This window comes from Oncorhynchus mykiss, chromosome 22, assembly GCF_057628025.1.
Source record: "Oncorhynchus mykiss isolate SJ-2025 chromosome 22, ASM5762802v1, whole genome shotgun sequence".
Taxonomy (NCBI): Eukaryota; Metazoa; Chordata; class Actinopteri; order Salmoniformes; family Salmonidae; genus Oncorhynchus; species Oncorhynchus mykiss.
Window position 1 is genome coordinate 15,027,862 of NC_143043.1, and position 22,003 is coordinate 15,049,864.

At 41.7% G+C, this 22,003-nt stretch overlaps 1 long non-coding RNA gene across 1 annotated transcript; it reads right to left on the minus strand.

The window, feature by feature from the left end:
* Positions 1-14,710: 14,710 nt before the first annotated feature.
* LOC110501418 (uncharacterized) lies at positions 14,711-21,136 on the minus strand. Its single transcript, XR_002470213.3, has 2 exons — positions 20,990-21,136; positions 14,711-15,427 (listed from the first exon to the last, which is right to left on the minus strand). It is a non-coding gene; the product is annotated as an uncharacterized LOC110501418 (long non-coding RNA).
* Positions 21,137-22,003: the final 867 nt, after the last annotated feature.

A 22,003-nucleotide genomic window follows, 5' to 3' on the forward strand; every position in this document is an offset into this window, starting at 1 on the left:
TAAGCTTTTAGCGTCATACCCAAAAAGACTCAATGTTGTAATCAATGCAGTGTAGACATTTTTCTAGCTATTTATGGCTTTAGTATAGAAGCTGTTCAGGAGCCTGTTGGTATCTGACTTGATCTTCTGGTACCACTTACCATACCGAACCACCCTCTGTAGTGCTATGCGATCGAGGGCAGTACAGTTGCCATACCAAACAGTGATGCAGCCAGTCAATATGCTCTCAGTGGTGCAGTTGTATAACTTTTTTAGGATTTGAGGACCCATGCCAAAAAATGTCAACATCCTGATGGGGAAGAGGCGCTGTCGTGCCCCGACAGTTTGTGTGTGTGGACACGAGGAACTTGAAGCTCTTGATCCGCTCCACTGCAGCCCCGTCGATGTGGATGGGGGCGTGGTAGCCCCCCTGTTTCCTGTAGCGTACGATCAGCTCCTTGGTCTTACTGACATTGAGTGACAGGTCACTGACCTCCTCCCTGTAGGTTGTCTCATTGTTGCCGGTGATCAGGCCTACCACAGTCATGTCATCAGCAAACTTGATGTTGGTGTTGGAGTCGTGCGTGGCCTCGCATTTGTGGGCGCATAGGGAGTGTGTGAGCGTATGTGCATGCATGGGAAACAGATGTCAGTGTGTGTGTACATCGGAAAATGACCTTTATCCAAAACAGCTTTTTTCCAAATTATTAGCACTTGATGGAACCCTGCGGTTCATCTCTTTGATGTTTAATGAATGTGAACCAGAATGATTTATTGAAGAGCTTTGTGGTAACTACAGTCCCCACCAGCTGTGTTGGGGGTACACCACCACTGCCTCCCATGGAAGGGACTCACAGAGAGACAGACACATGGAGGGATAGATGAAAGGCTGCAGAACGCTCACACACAGTGGGAAATTGAGTGGCTCAACCAAGCCTAACATCGATTCGGTAAACAGCGTGAGCCTTAGTGTCTGTGCGTCGTGTATGCTTTTGTGTGACTGAGTGTGTGTGTGTGTACGTGCATGCGTGTGTTTTTTTTCTGAAGGAGCGACCTGACGCTTTCGTGAGGAAGCGAGAACACAGTCCGCCGCCTCTGGATTTAGAAACACACAAGTACACTCACAGGTTACCTTGACACAACCTCTTTCTCCTCCATTTTCTCCTGTTATTTGTTCTTTTTTTCCTTCAGAAGGGTAAGTGGAGTGTTTACCAGGATCTCATGTTTAAACAGCGTCTTCTCTTCTCTCACTCCTCCTCTTCTCTCTCACTCATTGAGTGTCTTCATAAGAATTCAGTGATACTATATACACATCTTCTCAGAAGCACCAATGATGTAAAAAGAAAAAAACCACTTCACCTGAGAATATACATTTTCCATAATGAATATTAGACCATGGCAAGGTATTGTGAAGAGGAGTGAATGGTACTCCCCTCTCCTTCCTCTGAAACACATAAGAGAGACTGGATTAAACCAATCATCCTCAATTACTGAGGTTGTCATCTCTTTGTGTGTTTTGTATAAACTGGGTTTTAGTTTTTCACAATGCCGTTATTCTAAATGTGTTTTCATGTAGTGTGTCTCTGGAAATTTGTGATTAAAATGTCACCGTGCCCCATCCATCTCTAGATGAGTTCTGTGTGGTCAGTTTTGATTTGATTCGTCAATGGCAACAGCTAGTCTTACTGGGGTCCGACGTACACTACTGGTTAAACGTTTTAGAACACCTACTCATTCAAGGGTTTTTCTTTATTTTGTACTATTTTCTACATTGTAGAATAATAGTGAAGACATCAAAACTATGAATGACCCCATATGGAATCATGTAGTAACCAAAAAAGTGTTAAATATATCAAAATATATTTGAGATTCTTCAAATAGCCACCCTTTGCCTTGATGACAGGTTTGCACACTCTGGCATTCTCTCAACCAGCTTCACCTGGAATGCTTTTCCAACAGTCTTGAAGGAGTTCCCACATATGCTGAGCACCTGTTGGCTGCTTTTCCTTCACTCTGCGGTCCAACTCATCCCAAACCATCTCAATTTGGTTGAGATAGGGTGATTGTGGAGGCCAGGTCATCTGATGCAGCATTCCATCACTCTTCTTCTTAGTCAAATAGCCCTTACACATCCTGAAGTTGTGTTTTGGGTCATTGTCTTGTTGAAAAACAATTGATAGTCCCACTTCGCAAACCAGATGGGATGGCGTATCGCTTCAGAATACTGTGATAGCCATGCTGGTTAAGTGTGCCTTGATTTCTAAATAAATCACTAATAGTGTCACCAGCAAAGCACCCCCACACCATCACACCTCCCCCGCCATGCTTCACGGTGGGAATCACACATGCGGAGATCATCTGCTCACCTACTCTGCGTCTCGAAAAGACACAGCGGGTGGAACCAAAAATCTAAAATTTGGACTAATCAAACCAAAGGACAGATTTCCACCGGTCTAATGTCCATTGCTCATGTTTCTTGGCCCAAGCAAGTCTCTTCTTCTTATTGGTGTCCTTTAGTAGTGTTTTTTTTTGCAATTTGACCATGAAGGCCTGATTCATACAGTATCCTCTGAACAGTTGATGTTGAGATGTGTTGTGTGTTACTTGAACTCTGTGAAGCATTTATTTGGGCTGCAATCAGAGGTGCAGTTAATTGCCAATTTCTGAGGCTGGTAACTCTAATGATCTTATCCTCTGCAGCAGAGGTAACTCTGGGTCTTTCTTTCCTGTGGTGGTCCTCATGAGAGACAGTTTCATCATAGCTCTTGATGGTTTTTGCAACTGCAGTTGAAAAAACGTTCAAAGTTCTTGAAATTTTCCGCATTGACTAACTGAAAGTAATGAGGTACTGTCGTTTCTCTTTGCTTATTTGAGAAGTTCTTGCCATAATATGGACATGGTATTTTACCAAATAGGGCTATCTTCTGTATACCAACCCTACCTTGTCAAAACACAACTGATTGGCTCAAATGCATTAAGAAAGAAAGAAATTCCACAAATTAACTTTTAACAAGGCACACCTGTTAATTGAAATGCATTCCAGGTGATTACCTCATGACGCTGGTAGAGAGAATGCCAAGACTGTGCAAAGATGTCATCAAAGCAAAGGGTGGCTACTTTGAAGAATCTCAAATGTAAAATATACTTTGATTTGTTGAACACTTTTTTGCTTACTACATGAGTCCATGTGTTATTTCATAGTTTTGATTAGGGATGCACAATATATCGGTGAGCATATTGGAATCGGCCGATATTAGCTAAAAATGCCAACATCGGCATCGGCCCGATGTCTAGTTTAATGCCGATGTGCAAAACCGATGTCAGAGCTGAAGTGCATACCTATATAACATTAATAGATGACATAATGACGCCACTAAAAATACAGCGCTACACAGAACAAACGCAGTTCCAACAACTAAACAAGTTCAAGTCGAGCAGTCATTTGAAAGAGTAAGAAAATTTCAACAAGACAACTCAAAGGCGAAACCCATTAACGCCAAGATAATGGAATTCATTTCCCTTGACAATCAACCGTCCTCTGTCGTGGATTATGTTGGCTTTCGCCGACTGATCGAGACCCGGTACACACAATTTTTCAGATGTTTCCCTACCAGAGTTACACAGTATTGTTGAAATTGGCGTCACTGCTATTAGCTTCACGACTGACATTTCAGCTTTCCTTATTAATCACATCAGACCAACAAATATTTTTAACATCATCCACATAAGAGTCACAGCAAAATCTTTTGTATGGTCTCTTATACACTATTTTAGGCCCATCTTTTGGAACTTTGGCTTTCCTGGATATAGCCACTAGATTGTAATCACTGCATCCAATGGGTATGGATACAGCTTTAAAACAAGGGAGCACGGGTCTTTAAAGTAAAGATCCAGGCAGCCTCTCGTTTTAACAATAAATAGCAGAGGTCACCTCCTCTTCTAGGGAGGATGATGTGTTTGATGCCGATATAACGTAGGGACGAAATCAAGTGGGTCGCTTCCAAAAAGTGGGCTGCAACTGGGTACGTCGAGTTTCAAATCAAATCAAATTTATTTGTCACATACACATGGTTAGCAGATGTTAATGCGAGTGTAGCGAAATGCTTGTGCTTCTAGTTCCGACAATGCAGTACTAACCAACGAGTAATCTAACCTAACAATTCCAAAACTACTACCTTATACACACAAGTGTAAAGGGATAAAGAATACTGTATGTACATAAAGATATATGAATGAGTGATGGTACAGAACGGCATAGGCAAGATGCAGTAGATGGTATAAGTATATACATATGATATGAGTAATGTAGGGTATGTAAACAAAGTGGCATAGTTTAAAGTGGCTAGTGATACATATATTACATAAAGATGCAGTAGATGATACAGAGTACAGTATATACATATACATATGAGATGAGTAATGTAGGGTATGTAAACATTATATTAAGTAGCATTGTTTAAAGTGGCGGGTGATATATTTTACATAAATTTCCATCAATTCCCATTATTAAAGTGGCTGGAGTTGAGTCAGTGTGTTGGCAGCAGCCACTCAATGTTAGTGGTGGCTGTTTAACAGTCTGATGGCCTTGAGATAGAAGCTGTTTTTCAGTCTCTTGGTCCCTGCTTTGATGCACCTCTACTGACCTCGCCTCCTGGATGATAGCAGGGTGAACAGGCAGTGGCTCGGGTGGTTGTTGTCCTTGATGATCTTTATGGCCTTCCTGTGACATCGGGTGGAGTAGGTGTCCTGGAGGGCAGGTAGTTTGCCCCCGGTGATGCGTTGTGCAGACCTCACTACCCTCTGGAGAGCCTTACGGTTGTGGGCGGAGAAGTTGCCGTACCAGGCGGTGATACAGCCCGACAGGATGCTCTCGATTGTACATCTGTAGAAGTTTGTGAGTGCTTTTGGTGACAAGCCGAATTTCTTCAGCCTCCTGAGGTTGAAGAGGCGCTGCTGCGCCTTCTTCACGATGCTGTCTGTGTGGGTGGACCAATTCAGTTTGTCCGTGATGTGTACGCCGAGGAACTTAAATCTTACTACCCTCTCCACTACTGTCCCGTCGATGTGGATAGTGGGGTGCTTCCTCTGCTGTTTCCTGAAGTCCACAATCATCTCCTTTATTTTGTTGACGTTGAGTGTGAGGTTATTTTCCTGACACCACACTCCGAGGGCCCTCACCTCCTCCCTGTAGGCCGTCTCGTCGTTATTGGTAATCAAGCCTACCACTGTAGTGTCGTCTGCAAACTTGGTGATTGAGTTGGAGGCGTGCATGGCCACGCAGTCGTGGGTGAACAGGGAGTACAAGAAAGGGCTCAGAACGCACCCTTGTGCGAGTCCAAATAGACACTTGTTGTTAGCGTGTTCAGCCCAGTAATCCATCTTCATGAGGCGCAGGCACTTCATCCAGACAAAAACTTGAAAGGTTCTGTTACAGTCCTTTAGAAACATATCAAACGATGTATGGAATCAATCTTTAGGATGTTTTTAACGTAAAACATCAATAATGTTCCAACCGGAGAATTCCTTTGTTTTCAGAAAAGCACTGGAACGAGTGGTAACTCTGTCGTGAGCGCACGTCATGAGACCAAGGCACTATGCCAGAACACTGACTCAAAGAGGTCTCATGAGCCCTCCTTTATAGTAGAATCCTCATTCAAGTTTCTAAAGACGGTTGACATCTAGTGGAAGCCTTAGGAAGTGCAACTTTATCCATATCTCAATGTGTATTCGGTAGGCCAAGCTTTGAAAAACTACAAACCTCAGATGTCCCACTTCCTGGTTGGATTTCTTCTCAGGGTTTGCCTGCCATATGAGTTATGTTATACTCACAGACATCATTCAAACAGTTTTAGAAACTTCAGAGTGTTTTCTATCCAATACTAATAATGATATGCATATAGTAGCAACTGGGACTGAGGAGCAGGCCGTTTACTCTGGGCACCTTTCATCCAAGCTACTCAATACTACCCCTGTAGCCATAAGAAGTTAAAGGCGTGGAGAAGTTAAAGCAGTATGATCTATTTAAAGAGCATCCAGGAGAACATGCCCTACCTACCACCAGCGCACACACCCACAAAAAGACACACACTTCCCTCCTTCACATCCCTCCTCATGTAATTGCACGTACACACACACACACACACGTACACACACACACACACACACACACACACACACACACACACACACACACACACACACACACACGTTACATTTCCACCCTCCACTCCTCCTCTCCCCCATACCTTCTTGGATGTCTGCTTTCCCACCCAACCACTCACACCCCATCTGCAGAGCCCCGCTTGAGATGCACCATGTCACCTCTGCTGTTCAGATTCATCCTTATCTCCTCTCTTCTGGTTGTTCCCCCTCTCCTCCAGGGCATGGGGTGCTCACAGCTCAGAGTGGAAAATAGAGTATAAGCGAGGATAAGAAGAAGGAAGGCAATCATGTGGCGTAGGCTCCTGGAGGTGTTAACAAAGGGAAGGCACTTCACCACTGAGAGGTTACCTAATCCTAATTACCTGGTCCACTCATGCAGAGGCAGACCTGGTCTCTTTAAGTTCACACATCCACTTGTTCTTCTTTCCCAGCAGAGATCCTCAGTCGTGAAGAACTACGAAGGTGTGCGGAATTCACCTGAAAGTAATCGGTCGTGGACATAAATGATTCAATGGTGTCCGTTTTCTCAAAATAGGTACAGTGGGGAGAACAAGTAGTTGATACACTGCCGATTTTGCAGGTTTTCCTACTTACAAGGCATGTAGAGGTCTGTAATTTTTTTTATCATAGGAACACTTCAACTGTGAGAGACTGAATCTAAAACAAAAATCCAGAAAATCACATTGTATGATTTTTAAGTAATTAATTAGCATTTTATGCAAAATCGGCAGTGTATCAAATACTTGTTCTCCCCACTGTATGTTTTTATGATGATATGATGTTGACCCTGTTTCTGCTGGGGTGTGTTACAGGAGTTTGCTATGTCTTTTGTGCGTTGCCTTCAGAAAGTATTCACACTCCTTGACTTTTTCCACATTCTGCTCTGTTACAGCCTGAATTAAACATGTATTACATTCAGATTGTTTTGTCACTGGCCTACACACAATGCCACATAATGTCAAAGTGGAATATTTTTTTTCTAAATGTTTACAAATTAATAAGAAATGAAAAGCTGAAATGTCTTGAGTAAATAAGTATTAAACTATTTTGTAATAGCAAGCCTAAATGTCACGTGTGCTCCCTCTACTGCGTCTAGGTCACCAGACTGCTCGTTATGGCGCACACCTGTCACCATCGTTACGCACACCTGCGCGTCATCAGACTCACCTGGACTCCATCACCTCTGATTACCTTCCCTATATATGTCACTCCCTTTGGTTCCTTCCCCAGGCGTTATTGTTTCTGTCCCAGTGTTAAGTCTGTGTGTTGTTCGTATTTTTTGTTTTGTATTATGTTGTGTTTATTTATTAAAACACTCACTCCCTGAACTCTTCCTGACTCTCAGCGCACATCTTTACACAAAAGTTCAGGAGTAAAAATGTGTTTAACAAGTCACATAATAAGTTGCATGGACTCACTCTGTGTGGAATAATAGTATTTAACATGATTTTTGAATGACTACCTCACCTCTGTACCCCACACATACAATTATCTGTAAGTTCCCTCAGTCGAGCAGTGAATTTCAAACAGATTCAAACACAAAGACCAGGGAGGTTTTCCAATGCCTCTCAACGAAGGGAACCTATTGATAGAAAATTCAAATTCAAAAAAGCAGACAATGAAAATCCCTTTGAGAATGCCTGGTTATTCTTTCAAAATGTCTTCCTCACCATCTTAAATTTGCATTCCCCATTCAAGAAAGTTAGAACCAGGAATAGATATAGCCCTTGGTTCTCTCCAGACCTGACTGCCCTTAACCAGCACAAAAACATCCTGTGGCGTTCTGTATTAGCATCGAACAGCCCCCGTGATATGCAACCTTTCAGGGAAGTTAGAAACCAATATACACAGGCAGTTAGAAAAGCCAAGGCTAGCTTTTTCAAGCAGAAACACAAACTCAAAAAGGTTCTGGGACACTGTAAAGTCCATGGAGAATAAGAGCACCTCCTCCCAACTTCCCACTGCACTGAGGATAGGAAACTTTGTCACCACTGATAAATCCACTATAATTGAGAATTTCAATAAGCATTTTTCTATGGCTGGCCATGCTTTCCACCTGGCTACCCCTACCCTGGTCAACAGCACTGCACCCCCTCAGCAACTCGCCTTCCCCATTTCTCCTTCTCCCAAATCCAGTCAGCGGATGTTCTAAAAGAGCTGCAAAATCTGGACCCCTACAAGTCAGTCGGGCTAGACAATCTGGACCCTTTCTTTCTAAAATGATCTGCCGAAATTTTTGCAACCCCTATTACTAATCAAAATCAAATCAAATCAAATGTATTTACATCAGCTGATATCTCAAAGTGCTGTACAGAAACCCAGCCTAAAACCCCAAACAGCAAGCAATGCAGGTGTACTATCCTGTTCAACCTCTCTTTCGTGTCGTCTGAGATTCCCAAAGATTGGAAAGCAGCTGCGGTCATCCCCTCTTCAAAGGGGGGGGGGACACTCTTGACCCAAACTGCTACAGACCTATATCTATCCTACCCTGACTTTCTAAGGTCTTCAAAACCCAAGTTAACAAACAGATTACCGACCATTTTGAATCCCACCGTACCTTCTCCACTATGCAATCTGGTTTCAGAGCTGGTCATGGGTGCACCTCAGCCACGCTCAAGCTCCTAAACAATATCTTAACCGCCATCGATAAGAAACAATACTGTGCAGCCATATTCATTGACCTGGCCAAGGTTTTCAACTCTGTCAATCAACACATCCTCATCAGCAGACTCAACAGCCTCGGCTTCTCAAATGATTGCCTCACCTGGTTCACCAACTACAGTGCCTTGCGAAAGTATTCGGCCCCCTTGAACTTTGCGACCTTTTGCCACATTTCAGGCTTCAAACATAAAGATATAAAACTGTATTTTTTTTGTGAAGAATCAACAACAAGTGGGACACAATCATGAAGTGGAACGACATTTATTGGATATTTCAAACTTTTTTAACAAATCAAAATCTGAAAAATTGGGCGTGCAAAATTATTCAGCCCCTTTACTTTCAGTGCAGCAAACTCTCTCCAGAAGTTCAGTGAGGATCTCTGAATGATCCAATGTTGACCTAAATGACTAATGATGATAAATACTATCCACCTGTGTGTAATCAAGTCTCCGCATAAATGCACCTGCACTGTGATAGTCTCAGAGGTCCGTCAAAAGCGCAGAGAGTATCATGAAGAACAAGGAACACACCAGGCAGGTCCGAGATACTGTTGTGAAGAAGTTTAAAGCCGGATTTGGATACAAAAAGATTTCCCAAGCTTTAAACATCCCAAGGAGCACTGTGCAAGCGATAATATTGAAATGGAAGGAGTATCAGACCACTGCAAATCTACCAAGACCTGGCCGTCCCTCTAAACTTTCAGCTCATACAAGGAGAAGACTGATCAGAGATGCAGCCAAGAGGCCCATGATCACTCTGGATGAACTGCAGAGATCTACAGCTGAGGTGGGAGACTCTGTCCATAGGACAACAATCAGTCGTATATTGCACAAATCTGGCCTTTATGGAAGAGTGGCAAGAAGAAAGCCATTTCTTAAAGATATCCATAAAAAGTGTTGTTTAAAGTTTTCCACAAGCCACCTGGGAGACACACCAAACATGTGGAAGAAGGTGCTCTGGTCAGATGAAACCAAAATTGAACTTTTTGGCAACAATGCAAAACGTTATGTTTGGCGTAAAAGCAACACAGCTGAACACACCATCCCCACTGTCAAACATGGTGGTGGCAGCATCATGGTTTGGGCCTGCTTTTCTTCAGCAGGGACAGGGAAGATGGTTCAAATTGATGGGAAGATGGATGGAGCGAAATACAGGACCATTCTGGAAGAAAACCTGATGGAGTTTGCAAAAGACCTGAGACTGGGACGGAGATTTGTCTTCCAACAAGACAATGATCCAAAACATAAAGCAAAATCTACAATGGAATGGTTCAAAAATAAACATATCCAGGTGTTAGAATGGCCAAGTCAAAGTCCAGACCTGAATCCAATCGAGAATCTGTGGAAAGAACTGAAAACTGCTGTTCACAAATGCTCTCCATCCAACCTCACTGAGCTCGAGCTGTTTTGCAAGGAGGAATGGGAAAACATTTCAGTCTCTCGATGTGCAAAACTGATAGAGACATACCCCAAGCGACTTACAGCTGTAGTCGCAGCAAAAGGTGGCGCTACAAAGTATTAACTTAAGGGGCTGAATAATTTTGCACGCCCAATTTTTCAGTTTTGGATTAGTTAAAAAAGTTTGAAATATCCAATAAATGTCGTTCCACTTCATGATTGTGTCCCACTTGTTGTTGATTTTTCACAAAAAAATACAGTTTTATATCTTTATGTTTGAAGCCTGAAATGTGGCAAAAGGTCGCAAAGTTCAAGGGGGCCGAATACTTTCGCAAGGCACTGTACCTTTCCGATAGAGTTCAGTGTGTCAAATCGGAGGGCCTGTTGTCCGGGCCTCTGGCAGTCTCTATGGGGGTGCCACAGGGTTCAATTCTTGGGCCAACTCTTTTCTCTGTATACATAAATGATGTTGCTCTTGCTGCTGGTCTCTGATCCACCTCTACGCAGACGACACCGTTCTGTATACTTCTGGCTCTTCTTTGGACACTGTGTTAACTACCCTCCAGACGAACTTCAATGCCATATAACCCTCCTTCCGTAGCCTCCAACTGCTCTTAAATACAAGTAAAACTAAATGCATCCTCTTCAACCGATTGCTGCCTACACCAGCCCGCCCGCCCAGCATCACTACTCTGAACGGTTCTGACTGATATGTGGACAACTACAAATACCTAGGTGTCTGGATAGACTGTTAACTCTCCTTCCAGACTCACATCAAACATCTCCAATCCAAAGTTAAATCTAGAATTGGCTTCCTATTTCACAACAAAGCATCCTTCACTCATGCTGCCAAACACCCCCTCGCAAAACTGACCATCCTACCGATGCTCAACTTCGGCGATGTCATTTACAAAATAGCCTCCAACACCCTACTCAACAAATTTGATGCAGTCAATCACAGTGCCATCCGTTTTGTCACCAAAGCCCCATATACTACCCACCACTGCGACCTGTACGCTCTCGTTGGCTTGCCCTCGCTTCATGCTTGTCGCCAAACCCACTGGTTCCAGGTCATCTACAAGACCCTGCTAGGTAAAGTCCCACCTTTTCTCAGCTCACTGGTCACCATAGCAGCACCCACCCGTAGCACGCGCTCCAGCGGGTGTATTTCACTGGTCACCCCCAGGGCCAATTCCTCCTTTGGCCGCCTCTCCTTCCAGTTCTCTGCTGCCAATGACTGGAACAAACTAAAAGAATCTCTGAAACTGGAAACACTTATCTCCCTCACCAGCGTTAAGCACCAGCTGTCAGAGCAGCTCACAGATCACTGCACCTGTACATAGTCTATCTATAAATAGCCCAAACAATTACCTCATCCCCTACTGTATTTATTTATTTATTTATTTTGCTCCCTTGCACCACAGTATTTCTACTTTACACATTCACCTACTGCAAATCTACAATTCCAGTGTTATTAATTGCTGTGTTGTATTTACTTCACCACCGTGGCCTTTTTATTGCCTTTTGCTCCCTTATCTCACCTCATTTGCTCACATTGTAAATATACTTGTTTTTGTACTGTATTATTGACTGTATGTTTGTTTTACTCCATGAGTAACTCTGTGTTGTTGTATGTGTCGAACTGCTTTGCTTTATCTTGGCCAGGTCGCAGTTGTAAATGAGAACTTGTTCTCAACTTGCCTACCTGGTTAAACAAAGGTAAAATAAAAATGGGCAAAGTTATTAATTACACTTTGGATGGTGTATCAATACACCCATTCACTACAAATATACAGGCGTCCTTCCTAACTCAGTTGCTAGAGAGGAAGGAAACCGCTCAGGGATTTTACTGAGGCCAATGGTGACTAAAATAAACTCAGCAAAAAAAGAAACGTCCTCTCACTGTCAACTGTGTTTATTTTCAGCAAACTTAACATGTGTAAATATTTGTATGAACATATCAAGATTCAACAACTGAGACATAAACTGAAAAGTTCCACAGACATATGACTAACATAAATGGAATAATGTGTGGCCACCAACTACTGTGGTACATCTCCTCTTCATGGACTGCACCAGATTTGCCAGTTCTTGTTGTGAGATGTTACCCCCCTCTTCCACCAAGGCACCTGCAAGTTCCCGGACATTTCTGGGGGGAATGGCTCTAGGCCTCACCCTCCGATTCAACAGGTCCCAGACGTGCTTAATGGGATTGATATCCAGGCTCTTTGCTGGCCATGGCAGAACACTGACCTTCCTGTCTTGCAGGAAATCACGCACAGAACGAGCAGTATGGCTGGTGGCATTGTCATGCTGGAGGGTCATGTCAGGATGAGCATGCAGGAAGGGCACCACATGAGGGAGGAGGATGTCTTCCCTGTAATGCACAGTGTTGAGATTGCCTGCAATGACAACAAGCTCAGTCCGATGATGCTGTGACACACCGCCCCAAACCATGACGGACCCTCTACCTCTAAATCGATCTCGCTCCAGAGTACAAGCCTCGGTGTAATGCTCATTCCTTCAATGATAAACTCAAATCCGACCATCACCCCTGGTGAGACAAAACAGCAACTCGTCAGTGAAGAGCACTTTTTGCCAGTCCTGTCTGGTCCAGCGACGGTGGGTTTGTGCCCATAGGCGACGTTGTTGCCGGTGATGTCTGGTGAGGACCTGCCTTACAACAGGCCTACAAGCCCTCAGTCCAGGCTCTCTCAGCCTATTGCGGACAGTCTGAGCCCTGATGGAGGGATTGTGCGTTCCTGGTGTAACTCAGGGAGTTGTTGTTGCCATCCTGTACCTGTCCCGCAAGTGTGATGTTCGGATGTATCGATCCTGTGCAGGTGTTGTTACACATGGTCTGCCACTGTGAGGACAATCAACAGTCCGTCCTGCCAATTTATTGCCCTGGCCACATCTGCAGTACTCATGCCTTCTTGCAGCATGCCTAAGGCACATTCACGCTGATGAGCAGGGACTGGACATCTTTCTTTTGGTGTTTTTCAGAGTCAGTAGAAAGGCCTCTTTAGTGTCCTAAGTTTTCATAACTGTGACCTTAATTGCCTACAGTCTGTAAGCTGTTAGTGTCTTAACGACCGTTCCGCAGGTGCATGTTCATTAATTGTTTATGGTTCATTGAACAACCATGGGAACCAGTGTTTAAACCCTTTACAATGAAGATCTGTGAAGTTATGTAGATTTTTACGAATTATCTTTGAAAGACAGTGTCCTGGAAAAGGGACATTTCTTTTTTTGCTGAGTTTAGTTAGAGTTTAGTGGCTGTGATAAGAGAACTGAGGATGGATCAAAAACATTATATTTAGTCCACGATATTAACTTAATTGACGAAGGGAAGAGAAGGAAGCCTGTACAGAATACGAATATTCCAAAACATGCATCCTGTTTGCAACAAAGGCACTAAAGTAATACTGCAAATAATGTGACAAAGCAATTCACTTTTTGTCCTGAATGCCTGGTGTTATGTTTAGGGTAAATCAAATAGAACACTCCATATTTTCAAGCATCTGCATCATGTTATGGGTGTGCTTGTAATCATTAAGGACTGAGGAGATTTTCAGGATAAAAAATAAACAGAATGGAGCTAAAGCACATGCAAAGTCCTAGAGGAAAACCTGGTTCAGTCTGCTTTCCACCAGACACTGGGAGATGAATTCACCTTTCAGCTGGACAATAACATAAACACAAGGTCAAATCTAGACTGGAGTTGCTTACCAAGAAGACAGTGAATGTTCCTGAGTGGCCAGGTTAGTTATGACATTCATCTTGAAAATCTATGGCAAGACCTGAAAAACCATTCAGTGGTTGTTTAGCACTGTTGACCAAGAACCATTTTGACAGAGCTTGAAGAATTTTGATAATAAAAATGGGCAAATGTTGCACAAATCAGATTTGGAAAGCTCTTAGAGACTTACCCAGAAACACTCAGAGCTGTAATCGCTGTCAAAGGTGCTTCTACAAAGTATTGACTCAGGGGTGTGAATACATATGTATTAGATATTTCTGTATTTCCTTTTCAATAAATTTGCCAACATTTATAAAAACATGTTTACACTTTGTTATTATTTGGTTTTGTTTGTAGGTAGGTGAAAAATATATACATATATGTTTAGTCCATATCGAATTCAGGCTGTAACACAACGTAAGGTGGAATAAGTCAAGAGGTAGGAATACTTTCTGAAGGCAATGTAATTATGTGTTGTCAACCCACACCAGATAATGTTATTCATATGGTGTATTTCGTCTAAGCATGCAACTGATAAAAAATGGTGTGTCCGAGAGGGAGAATGAGAGAGACAGAGGGAGGGAGGGAGATAGATAGCGGGAGTGTGAGTGTGCATATGCGTCTATGTGAGAGTATTTTTTTTTCTTCATTTTTTTACTTCAACACATTATTAAACAATAATCCTGATATGTATTATGGAAGTCATGTGCTGTGTGTGCTCTTTGCTGCTCAATGTTTAAAAAATGATTGATGAAACCCAGAAACACACTGGAGCCAAGAGTACTTTGTTTATTGAAAATGCACATCTCCCAGAATACAGTGAAAAATAGAGGCTATATCTTTATGAACAGCAGAAGGTTTGTTTTTGTCTTCCTGCCTGGGCATTTCCTCTGGTGGGGAATTGATGTCCAGGCAATCATGCTCTTCGTTGCCTGCTGCTGCTTGTTACTCTTTCACTCTGACCTTCAACTACCCTAGTGGACAGAGACCTGGCCACAGGAGAGGAGTGGGAGGGGAAGAGTGTGTGTGTGTGTGCACCTAATGTGTGAATAATTTTTCCACAGTAAATGTGATCTGTTGTACTAGCAGGTGAATGCATCTGTATGTGCAAGGTCAGTGTCATACAAATTCATACTGAGCCAGAGAAAACATGCAGTACATGTAATTCCTCATACTGACCTGAAATGAGCAAGCATAAATTAATGCAGTGGCCGTCTCTCCATAGCATGTTATAGGACAACGTATGAGGTTACTGCTATAGTCTTACAGAATACAGATAATAATGCAACTGAGTCAGTGCATCTTTTACACAGTTGTTCCTCTCATTCCTTCCTCCACACTCTCTCCTGTTTTCTATCCGTCCCTCTCTAACGTCATTCACCAGACGCACACTCTGCCACCTCCAGGCCTGGTTCCGGCTCCGTTACCAGGGGTTTGAACACCGGCTCCACCTGTCCATTCTTCTGCATACCCTCCTCCTTCCACGCTGCATAGAAAGAATGAAAAACACCAGTAGGCCTACATTAAAGAGGAATTGATTTGTTAAATGTCATCTCTTTGCAGATTTTCGGCTTTGTACAACCCTCACACTGTCTGTGTGTGTGTGTGTGTGTGTGTGTGTGTGTGTGTGTGTGTGTGTGTGTGTGTGTGTGTGTGTGTGTGTGTGTGTGTGCATGTCACACCAATGCATGCATGCACACACACTCTCACACACATATGTTTTAATATCCTTTTGGGGACCTAAAATTAATTTCCATTCAAAATCCTAGTTTCCCTAACCTTAACCCTGACATTAACCCCTAACTGTAACTAACGCCTAACCCATAAACCTAACCCATAACCCTAATTCTAAACCTAACTGTAACCCTAACCCTAAAGCTAACCCCCGAGCTTAAAATAGCCGTCGTTCTTGTGTCGTCCATCAGTGTGTTTTTTCACTATCTAATCATGGTATGACACACATGTATTTGTTTAAAATATATACAGTATGTACAGTTGAAATCGTAAGTTTACATACACTGAGGTTGGAGTCGTTTTTCAACCACTCCACAAATTTCTTCTCAACAAACTATAGTTTTGGCAAGTCAGTTAGGACATCTACTTTGTGCATGACACAAGTAATTTTTCCAACAATTGTTTACAGACAGATTATTTCACTTATAATCCACTGTATCACAATTCCAGTGGGTTAGAAGTTTACATACACTAAATTGACTGTGCCTTTAAACAGCTTGGAAAATTCCAGAAAATTATGTCATGGCTTTAGAAGCTTCTGATAGGCTAATTGACATAATTTCAGTCAATTGGAGGTGTAACTGTGGATGTATTTCAAGGCCTACCTTCAAACTCAGTGCCTCTTTGCTTGACATCATGGGATAATCAAAAGAAATCAGCCAAAAATTGTAGACCTCCACAAGGCTGGTTCATCCTTGGGAGCCTTTTCCAAACGCTTGAAGGTACCACGTTCATCTGTACAAAGAATAGTACGCAAGTATAAACACCATGGGACCACGCAGCCGTCATACCGCTCAGGAAGGAGAGGCGTTCTGTCTCCTAGAGATGAACGTACTTTGGTGCGAAAAGTGCAAATCAATCCCAGATAATGACCATCGTCACGTTTGGAGGAAAATGGGGGAGTCTTGCAAGCCGAAGAACACCATTCCAACCGTGAAGCACGGGGGTGGCAGCATCATTTTGGGGGTGCTTTGCTGCAGGAGGGACTGGTGCACTTCACAAAATAGATTGCATCATGACGAGGAAAATTATGTGAATATATTGAAGCAACATCTCTAGACATCAGTCAGGAAGTTAATGCTTGGTCGCAAATGAGTCTTCCAAATGGACAATGACCCCAAGTATACTTCCAAAGTTGTGGCAAAATGGCTTAAGGACAACAAAGTCAAGGTATTGGAGTGGCCATCACAAAGCCCTGACCTCAATCGTATAGAACATTTGTGGGCAGAACTGAAAAGGTGTGTGCAAGCAAGGAGGCCTACAAACCTGACTCAGTTACACCAGCTCTGTCAGGAGGAATTCACCCAACTTATTGTGGGAAGCTTGTGGAAGGCTACCCGAAACATTTGACCAAAGTTCAACAATTTAAATGCAATGCTACCAAATGCTAATTGAGTGTATGTAAACTTCTGACCCACTGGAAATTTGATGAAAGAAATACAAGCTGAAATAAATAATTCTCTCTACTATTATTCTGATATTTCACATTCTTAGAATAGTGTGGTGATCCCAACTGACCTAAGACAGGGAATTTTTACTCTGATTAAATGCCAGGAATTGTGAAAAACTGGATGCATTTGGCTAAGGTGTATGGTAAACGTCCGACTTCAACTGTATAAGCTGAAGTAGAAGCCCAAGTTTTGTTTTTCATTAGTTTACTCCAATTAGGGGAGGGGTGGTTGGGTTAGTGGAAAATAATAAAGGAAATATGCAGCACCATATACAGTGCCAGTCAAAAGTTTGAACACCTACTCTTTATCTTTGTGAGATACAGAGTAGGTGGACGGATGATCTCTGCATTTGTGGTTCCTACCATGAAGCATGGAGGAGGAGGTGTGATGGTGTGGGGGTGTTTTGCTGGTGACACTGTCAGTGATTTATTTCAGAAATCATACCACACTTAACCAGCATGGCTACCACAGCATTCTGCAGCAACATCTCATCCCACCTGGTATTGGCTGAGTGGGACTATCATTTGTTTTTCAACAGGACAATGACCCAACACACCTCCAGGCTGTGTAAGGGCTATTTGACCAAGAAGGAAAGTAATGGAGTGCTACATCAGATACCTGACCTCCACAATCACCTGAACTCAAAATAATTTAGATGATTTGGGGTGAGTTAGACCGTAGAGTGAAGGAAAAGCTGCCAAGTGCTCAGGATATATAGGAACTCCTTCAAGACTGTTGGAAAAGCATTCCAGGTGAAGCTGGTTGAGAGAATGCCAAGAGTATGTAAAGCTGTCATCAAGGCAAAGGGTGACAACTTTGAAGAATCTCAAATATTACATGTATTTTGATTTGTTTAACAACTTTTTGGTTGCTACATTATTTCATATGTGTTATTTCATAGTTTTGATGTCTTCACTATTAGACAATATTACAAATAAAGAAAAACCCTTGAATGAGTAGGTGTGGCCAAACTTATGACTGGTACTGGGTATAAAATATATATATATGGGGAATTGGTAATGATGCAGACAAATGCATTGATGAAAGCTACAATCTGTCAGCAATATTAAAGCTGATCTACCCCGTAAAAAAAATTAAGTACTGCTAGGTTTAACACAGTCAAATCTAAAAACGAACTACATTATTTATATTTATAAAGATACATTTGTGACATCAAATGTTTTATATATATATTTTTTTATAATTCAACACAGGAAGTAACATGAGATCTTTATGTATAACATTTACATTGACCATTTTAGTAATTTAGCAGATGCTCTTATCCAGAGTGACTTATAGTAAGTACATTCATCTTATGCTAAGCTAAGTGAGACATCCACATCACAGACAAATATACAAGATATGAACATTCCATTCCAGCTAAACAGTGCATATCATTTTGCATAAAAAACACATGTTTCTATAAACTGTGAATGAAAAATCTGAGAGCATTCATATTTTTCACAAACATAAGCAATCATTTCTGATGAAAAAACACAATTGTGAAAATATGATATAGTGAATCGTAAATAAACTCTTCAATTATAACTACATATATTGAATATATGCTGCAGGCTGCGGTATTTCATGCAACAACAGCCCCAGGCACAGTGAGGTAAAATACCCCCTACTGTTAGTGTTAATAACCAGAGAGTTATGAATGATAACTCTGTGTACAGACTCAAGGATTCAGGAAGCCAGATGTAGCCTACTTGTTCAATAGCTAGTCCTGACCAAAATCCTTGGGTGAAAAGTCCCTGAGGAGATGAACGGTATAGAATCTAATCAGGACTATATGAATGGCAGACGTTACCGAAACAGTATGTCCACGGTTGTTTAGATGGAATTGACCTAGCTATCATCATTGAAGCTCACTCTGAATAGTTGAATACTTTTATTGAATAATTCAATAATAAGGCTCAATGAAAGCCCCTTGATTGTTCATGACAGCATTTCTGAGCCAGAGGTAGGTTGTTTGATTGACTAAACTGCTGGGTTGCAGGAGTTTGTTCACTTAGTTGGGTTGTTTTCTTTAAAAATAACAAGGTTGGGTTGTTAATACTGGGTTATTGGTGCTGCGATTTATTGAGATATGACCCAGGGGAACAGAAGACTAGAGATGTAGTTTAGTAGGGGCGTGGCTTTCAGATATTTCTTTTTAGCCACCCGTGAGAGTAAATGTCATTCATGTTCATCTGTTCTGTTGTATATTTATTACATGTTAAGGTTGAACATTGACACTTTTTCAGCTTCATTGAGGCTTACAGAAATGTATGTTGCATAAAAGCCTACGCATATCCCATTGTTGGGATAGATACCACCTTATTATAATATGTAATAAATAGTCTTAATATTCTAGAAGAATGTATAAAATGCAAAAGAAAGTAAGGACATTTTTAATTTGCAGTAAACTTAACATGATGAACAGGAATTAAATGTACTCTCCCGGGTGGCCAATAAGATCTATAAGAAAGCCACGCCCCTAACAAGCCACACCTCCGGATAATAACCTGACAGTTACATTAAAAAAGACACAGCTGCTAAGTCAACCCAGCATGAAAGTAAAAAAATATTCAACTGAAGGTTAAACTAACACATTTTTGGGTAATGCAAACAACCCAACATGTTGGGTGATTCAAGCAACCCAACTGGCTGGGTCAAAAACAACCCAGTGTGTGTTCTGTCCAATATTTACCCAGCGCTGGGTTACAAAAGAACCCATATTGGGTTTTCAATCCAGCATTTGTTATAGTGTAAATAGAATTCCACACCTATTGACTTCTCTCCTTGAAAAGTGTGCCTGAATGAACACCATGTATATGTGAAGTAGAATTCAACAGGTAGTGTGTGGGCCTACATATACTGGTTAACAGTCATGTAGCTTCTCTCAAATGACTTTAGATATTCCAACGGCTATGTCAGTGTTATGATCACATTATGTAACACTGACAGAGGATTCAAATAAAGTGTATCCACATGTTTCATTGAGTGCTCCAACACCATGTATTATAGTACCATAGAACTCTACGTTTTTCCTGTGTATAAGCCCAATTATTTGATTCCTGTCATTGTCGTTGAGCAGTGAGCACCCCTCCTACTTTGCTGAAGAGTGAAGGACTAATTTAACTGACATATTTAATGGGTTTAAAAGTACTTCATAATGACAAAATATACAGGTTTGAATGGGGAATACTGAAGGCATATGGCCTTCGGTATTATTTATTTTAGAAATATGCTGACTCATGCTTCAGTTGCAAACTCTAATGAGAAACACTATTTTCACGCCACTTTGATACAGCTACGACCTGAAGTTACTTTTCCGTAGCAAGTTAGGAGAACTTACACAGCAGGTTGGGATAATTAACGTAACAGGTAAGGACAATTAGATTTAGGTTAGGAAAGGGTTAGGGTTAGCTGTATCAAAGTGGTGTGAAAAGAGTGTGTCGCAAACTCTAATAGACCCTGTCTCTTTGTCTCAATCTGAATCCTCTTCCCATCTCTTCTGTTCTTTCCACATAAGCCTCATGGCCTTTACGACAACTCCACCCAAGTTGCAATTCACTCAGCAAGTCACAAGACCTATTTACTGTACACTTGTTTTGAAGTGTTTATACAAGTGGGTAGTTGCAGAGGGAATGTGTATCAGACAGGGAAGGGAAGGCACTGCTGTAATGCTGACTGTAAAACCAAGGCAGGAAAACACTGCCAAGCCTTAAGGAGAACTTATCTAGTCATTATGCATTTTCATGTTGCTATCACTGACATAGCCTAGCTATCTCAGAGCCTTATCTTTGGTAAATATAAGTCTCTGGTATATCTAATAAAACGTGAATTTAGTAGCAGATATTTGAAAAGAGACTCACAGTTGATGATCAGTCACACCATTTCACACAGAGATGTCACAGATACACAACGTAGTTAGCTAAATTGTCTGATGAAATACAAAAAGCAGTTTTTTAGTCTCTCCAGCACTGTCAACTGCTGTGGCTTCTCTATGTCAAAACAAATATTAACCCCTCCCCTGACCAACCCCCTAATGTCATGACTCATTGGGAAGAGTGTGGTGTGCACTGCACAGGCATGACTTGAAGAGAGGGAAGGAGAGTCAAAGTCCAGGTTAATCATACGATTTCACCTGTTATGATTGCCTCTGAAGCATTTTGTATCTGTACTGATGAATGTTATTGATGTGTGCCACTAGGACAGCACACTTGACATTTACACATTATTATGATTTGTTTACTATTTAACTTAGGGCTAGGCCCCTTTTTTCTCCATTTCCGCCTGAATAACGTGCCCAAAGTAAACTGCCTGTTGCTCAGACCCTGAAGCCAGGATATGCATATAATTGGTACCAGTTGAAAGAAAACACTCTGAAGTTTGTAGAAATATTCAAATAATTTAGGAGAAAATAACACAATATATATGGTAGGAGGAAATCCAAAGAAAACCAACCAGAATGTTTTTGGTCATATTGGCAATGAGCTCCCTGGATGCAATTCCTATGGCTTCCACAGGGTGTCAGCAGTCTATGTTCAAGGTTTCAGGCTTGTAACTTCAAAAACAAACAAGAAAGGTCAGTTTTAGAACAGGGACACAGTCTTGGAAATTTGTGCTGTTTGCACGCGCCATGAAGACAGGGCGCACCTGCTAAAATCAATTTCCTATTGAACATACTTCTTTCCGTAAGAAATATTATAGTTTGATTACATTTTAGGGTATCTGAGGAGTAAATCAAAACATATTTTGACTTGTTGAAACAAAGTTTAGGGGTAGATTTTCGGATTCCTTTCTCTGCATGTTGAACGAGTGGATTACTCAAATCGATAAACAAAATGACACTGCATGTTATAGCTGGGACCTTTTGGATGACAAAT